Here is a 6,722-nt window from a genome sequence, read left to right on the forward strand (position 1 = left end):
CCTTTTTAATGTATAAGTATTATATCTTTGAAAAAAAATGAGAGTTTTGAGTTAAACTTATTCGAGTTCACAATAAAGTTTTAAAAGTGTTTTAATGACTAAATATTGAATCTTTGAATTAAAATACCTCAACCAAGATGCCAATTATGTTACAGGACGTTTTTAATGTATAAAGATTGAATCTTTGAAGGAAAATGAGAGTTTCGAGTTTAACTTATTGAAGTCCCTATGAATTCACGAAAAGTGTTTTAATGACTAAATATTGAATCTACGAATGAAAACACTTCAATCAAGGTACCTGTTATGTCACTAAACTTTTTTAATGTAGAAAGATTAAATATTTGAAAAAAAATGAGAGTTTTGAGCTAAACTTATTCGAGTTACCTTTGACGTCCCGAATAATGTTTTAATGAGTAAAAATTGAATCTTCGAATTAAACTACCTCAATCAGGGTTCCTATTATGTCACTAGACCATTTTAATGTATAAACACTAATCATTGAAAGAAAATAGGAGTTTTGAGTTCAACTTATTTGAGTTCTCTTTAACGTCACGATGAGTGTTTCATTGAGTGTAGATTGAATCTTTTAGTAAAATTACCTCAATCAATGTACGTATTGTATCACTAGACCTTTTTAATGTATAAAGAATGAATCTTTAAAATAAAAAATGAAGGTTTTGATTTAATTTATTCGAGTTCCCAATGAAGGTTCCTATTATGTCACTTGATTTTTTTAATGTATAAAGATTGAATCTTTGAAAAAAAAAAATGAGAGTTTTGAGTTAAACTTATTCGAGTTCCTTTTGACATCCCGAAGAGTGTTTTAAAGAGTAAAGATTAAATCCTTGAATGAAGGTACCTATTATGTCACTAAATATTTTTAATATATAAAGATTGAATCATTAAAAAAAATGAGAGTTTTGAGTTTAACTTATTTGAGTCCCCTATGAGGTCGCGAAGAGTGTTTTATCGAGTAAAGATTGAATCTTTAAATGAAAATAGCTCAATCATGGTACCTATTATGTCACTAGACATTTTTAAGGTATAAAATAGGAGTTCTGAGTTAAACTTATTCGAGTTCCCTTTGACATCACGAAGAGTGTTTTAATGAGTTAAGATTGAATCTTTGAATGAAAATAACTCAATCAAGGTACCTATTATGTCTCTAGACCATTTTAATGTATAAAGATTAAATCTTTGGTAAGAAAACGAGAGTTCTGAGTTAAACTTATTCGAGTTTTATTTGACGTCACGAAGAGTGTTTTAAAGTGTAAAAACTAAATCTTTGAATGAAATTACCTCAGTCAAGGTTCGTAGTACCTCACTAGACCTTTTTAATGTTTAAAGATTGACTATCAGAAAGAAAATGAAAGTTTTGAGTTTAACTTATTCGAGTTCCCTATGAAGTCACGAAGAGTGTTTTAATGATTAAAGATTGAATCCTTTTGAATGAAAATACCTCAATCAGTGTACCAATTATGTCACTAGACATTTTTAACGTATAAAGATTGAACCTTGGAAAGAAAATGAGAGTTTTGAAAGTTATTCGAGTGCACTTGGGCGTCCTGAAGAATGTTTTAATGAGTAAAGATTGAATCTCTAAATGAAAATACCTCAATCATGGTACCTATGAAGTAACTAGACCATTTTAATGTATAAATATTAAATCTTTCAAATAAAATGAGAGTTTTGAGTTAAACTAATTCGATTTCACTTTGACGTCACGAAGAGTGTTTCAATGAGTAATGATTGGATCTTTAAATGAAATTAACTCAATCAGGGTACCTTTTATGTCACTTGAACTTTTTAATGTATAAAGATCGAATCTTTGAAAGAAAATGAGAGTTTTGAGTTGAACTTATGCGAGTTCCCTTTGACGTCCTAAAGAGTGTTTTAATGAGTAAAGATTGAATTTTTGTATGAAAAAACAACAATCAAGGTACCTATTAAATCTTTAGACCATTTTCATGTATACAGATTAAATATTTGAAAGAAAATAAGAGTTTGGAGTTCAGCTTATTCGAATTCATTTGACGTTACAATGAGTGTTTCAATGAGCAAGGATTGAATCTTTGAATGAAATTACGTCAATTAAGGTAACTATTATATCAGTAGACCTTTTTAATGTATAAGTTTTATATCTTTGAAAGAAAATGAGAATTTTGAGTTAAACTTATTCGAGTTTCTTTTGACATCCCGAAGAGTGTTTTAAAGAGTAAAGATTGAATCTTTGAATGAAGCTACCTATTATGCTACTAAACATTTTTAATGAATAAAGATAGAATCGTTGAAAAAAATAAGGGTTTTGAGTTTAACTTATTTAAGTTCCCTTTGAGGTCGCGAAGAGTGTTTTATTGAGTAAAGATTGAATATTGGAATTAAAATAGCTCAATCAGGGTACCTATTATGTCACTAGACATTTTTAAGGTTTAAAATAGGAGTTCTGAGTTAAACTTATTCGAGTTCCGTTTGACATCACGAAGAGTGTTTTAATGAGTTAAGATTGAATCTTTGAATGAAAATACCTCAATCAAGGCACCTATTATGTCACTAGACCATTTTAATGTATAAAGATTAAATCTTTGTAAGAAAACGAGAGTTTTGAGTTAAACTTATTCGAGTTTTGTTCGACATCACGAAGAGTATTTTAAAGTGTAAAAACTAAATCTTTGAATGAAATTACCTCAATCAAGGTTTGTATTACCCCACTGGACCTTTTTAATGTTTAAAGATTGAATATCTGAAAGAAAATGATAGTTTTGAGTTTAACTTGTTCGAGTTCCGTATGAAGTCGCGAAGAGTGTTTTAATGATTAAAGATTGAATCTTTTTGAATGAAAATACCTCAATCAGGGTACCAATTATGTCACTAGACATTTTTAATGTATAAAGATTGAACCTTGGAAAGAAAATGAGAGTTTTGAAACTTATTCGAGTGCCCTTGGACGTCCAGAAGAATGTTTTAATGAGTAAAGATTGAATCTCTAAATGAAAATACCTCAATCATGGTACCTATGAAGTCACTAGACCATTTTAATGTATAAATATTAAATCTTTGAAATAAAATGAGAGTTTTGAGTTAAACTAATTCGATTTCACTTTGACGTCACGAAGAGTGTTTTAATGAGTAAAGATTGAATCTTTGAATGAAATTAACTCAATCAGGGTACTTCTTATGTCACTTGAACTTTTTAATGTATAAAGATCGAATCTTTGAAAGAAAATGAGAGTTTTGAGTTGAACTTATGCGAGTTTCCTTTGACGTCCCAAAGAGTGTTTTAATGAGTAAAGATTGAATTTTTGTATGAAAAAACCACAATCAATGTACCTATTAAGTCAATAGACCATTTTCATGTATACAGATTAAATATTTGAAAGAAAATAAGAGTTTGGAGTTCAACTTATTCGAATTCCATTTGATGTTACGATGAGTGTTTCAATGAGCAAAGATTGAATCTTTGAATGAAATTACGTCAATCAAGGTAACTATTATATCAGTAGACCTTTTTAATGTATAAGTATTGTATCTTTGAAAGAAAATGAGAGTTTCGAGTTAAACTTATTCGAGTTGACAATAAAGTCGTGATTGTGTTTTAATGACTAAATATTAAATCTTTGAATGAAAATACCTCAACCAAGATGCCAATTATGTTACTAGACCTTTTTAATGTATAAAGATTGAATCTTTGAAGGAAAATGAGAGTTTCGAGTTTAACTTATTCAAGTTCCCTATGAATTCATGAAAAGTGTTTTAATGACTAAATATTGAATCTACGAATGAAAACACTTCAATCAAGGTACCTGTTATGTCACTAAACCTTTTTAACGTATAAAGATTGAATCTTTGAAAGAAAATGAGAGTTTTGAGCTAAACTTATTCGAGTTACCTTTGACGTTCCGAATAATGTTTTAATGAGTAAAAATTGAATCTTTGAATTAAACTACCTCTATCAAGTTTCCTATTATATCACTAGACCATTTTAATGTATAAACACTAATCGTTGAAAGAAAATAGGAGTTTTGAGTTCTCTTTGACGTCACGATGAGTGTTTCATTGAGTGTAGATTGAATCTTTCAGTGAAATTACCTCAATCAATGTACGTATTGTATCACTAGACCCTTTTAATATATAAAGAATGAATCTTTAAAATAAAAAATGAGGGTTTCGATTTAACTTATTCGAGTTCCCAATGAAGGTACCTATTATGTCACTTGAGCTTTTTAATGTATAAAGATTGAATCTTTGAAAAAAAAAAAAATGAGAGTTTTGAGTTAAACTTTTTCGAGTTCCTTTTGACATCCCGAAGAGTGTTTTAAAGGGTAAAGATTGAATCCTTGAATGAAGGTACGTATTATGTTACTAAACATTTTAAATGAATAAAGATTGAATCATTGAAAAAAATGAGGGTTTTGAGTTTAACTTATTTAAGTTCCCTATGAGGTCGCGAAGAATGTTTTATCCAGTAAAGATTGAATCTTTGAATGAAAATAGCTCAATCAAGGTACCTATTATGTCACTAGACATTTTTAAGGTATAAAATAGGAGTTCTGAGTTAAACTTATTCGAGTTCCCTTTGACATCACGAATAGTGTTTTAATGAGTTAAGATTGAATCTTTGAATGAAAATGCCTCATTCAAAGTACCTATTATGTCTCTAGACCATTTTAATGTATAAAGATTAAATCTTTGGTAAGAAAACGAGAGTTTTGAGTTAAACTTATTCGAGTTTTATTTGATGTCACGAAGAGTGTTTTAAAGTGTAAAAACTAAATCTTTGAATGAAATTACCTCAGTCAAGGTTCGTATTACCTCACTAGACCTTTTTAATGTTTAAAGATTGAATATCAGAACGAAAATGGAAGTTTTGAGTTTAACTTATTCGACTTCCCTATGAAGTCGCGAAGAGCGTTTTAATGATTAAAGATTGAATCCTTTTGAATGAAAATACCTCAATAGGGGTACCAATTAAGTCACTAGAAATTTTTAACGTATAAAGATTGAACCTTGAAAAGAAAATGAGAGTTTTGAAACTAATTCGAGTGCCCTTGGACGTCCTGATGAATGTTTTAATGAGTAAAGATTGAATCTCTAAATGAAAATACCTCAATCATGGTACCTATGAAGTCACTAGACCATTTTATTGTATAAATATTAAATCTTTGAAATAAAATGAGAGTTTTAAGTTAAACTAATTCGATTTCACTTTGACGTCACGAAGAGTGTTTTAATGAGTAAAGATTGAATCTTTGAATAAAATTAACTCGATTAGGGTACCTGTTATGTCACTTAAACTTTTTTCTGTATAAAGATGAAATATTTGAAAGAAAATGAGAGTTTTGAGTTGAACTTATGCGAGTTCCCTTTGACGTCCCAAAGAGTGTTTTAATGAGTAAAGATTGAATTCTTGTATGAAAAAACCACAATCAAGGTACCTATTAGGTCAGTAGACCATTTTCATGTATACAGATTAAATATTTGAAAGAAAATAAGAGTTTGGAGTTCGACCTATTCGAATTTCGTTTGATGTTACGATGAGTGTTTCAATGAGCAAGGATTGAATTTTGAATGAAATTACGTCAATCAAGGTAACTATTATATCAGTAGACCTTTTTAATGTACAAGTATTGTATCTTTGAAAGAAAATGAGAGTTTTGAGTTAAACTTATTCGAGTTGACAATAAAGTCGTGAATGTGTTTTAATGACTAAATATTAAATCTTTGAATGAAAATACCTCAACCAAGATGCCAATTATGTTACTAGACTTTTTTAATGTATAAAGATTGAATCTTTGAAGGAAAATGAGAGTTTCGAGTTTAACTTATTTAAGTTTCCTATGAATTCACGAAAAGTGTTTTAATGACTAAATATTGAATCTACAAATGAAAGCACTTCAATCAAGGTACCTGTTATGTCACTAAACCTTTTTAATGTATAAAAATTGAATATTTGAGAGAAAATGAGAGTTTTGAGCTAAACTTATTCGAGTTACCTTTGACGTGCTGAATAATGTTTTAATGAGTAAAAATTAAATCTTTGAATTAAACTACCTCAAACAAGTTTCCTATTATGTCACTAGACCATTTTAATGTATAAATACTAATCGTTGAAAGAACATAGGGGTTTTGAGTTCCCTTTGACGTCACGATGAGTGTTTCATTGAGTGTAGATTGAATCTTTCAGTGAAATTACCTCAATCAATGTACGTATTGTATCACTAGGCCTTTTTAATGTATAAAGAATGAATCTTTAAAATAAAAAATGAGGGTTTCGATTTAACTTATTCGAGTTCCCAATGAAGGTACTTATTATGTCACTTGATCTTTTTAATGTATAAAGATTGAATCTTTAAAAAAAAAAAAATGAGAGTTTTGAGTTAAACTTATTCGAGTTCCTTTTGATACCTCGAAGAGTGTTTTATAGAGTAAAGATTGAATCGTTGAATGAAGGTACCTATTATACTACTAAACATTTTTAATGAATAAAGATTAAATCATTGAAAAAAAATGAGGGTTTTTTAGTTTAACTTATTTAAGTTACCTATGAGGTCGCGAAGAGTGTTTTATCGAGTAAAGATTGAATCTTTGAATGAAAATAGCTCAATCAAGGTACCTATTATGTCACTAGACATTTTTAAGGTATAAAATAGGAGTTCTGAGTTAAACTTATTCGAGTTCCCTTTGACATCACGAAGAGTGTTTTAATGAGTTAAGATTGAATCTTT

The sequence above is a fragment of the Cornus florida genome, unplaced genomic scaffold (genome assembly GCF_030987335.1).
Source record: "Cornus florida cultivar Cherokee Brave unplaced genomic scaffold, ASM3098733v1 CherokeeBrave_3.0.0_Hap2_Chr06, whole genome shotgun sequence".
In the NCBI taxonomy this organism is placed as follows: Eukaryota; Viridiplantae; Streptophyta; class Magnoliopsida; order Cornales; family Cornaceae; genus Cornus; species Cornus florida.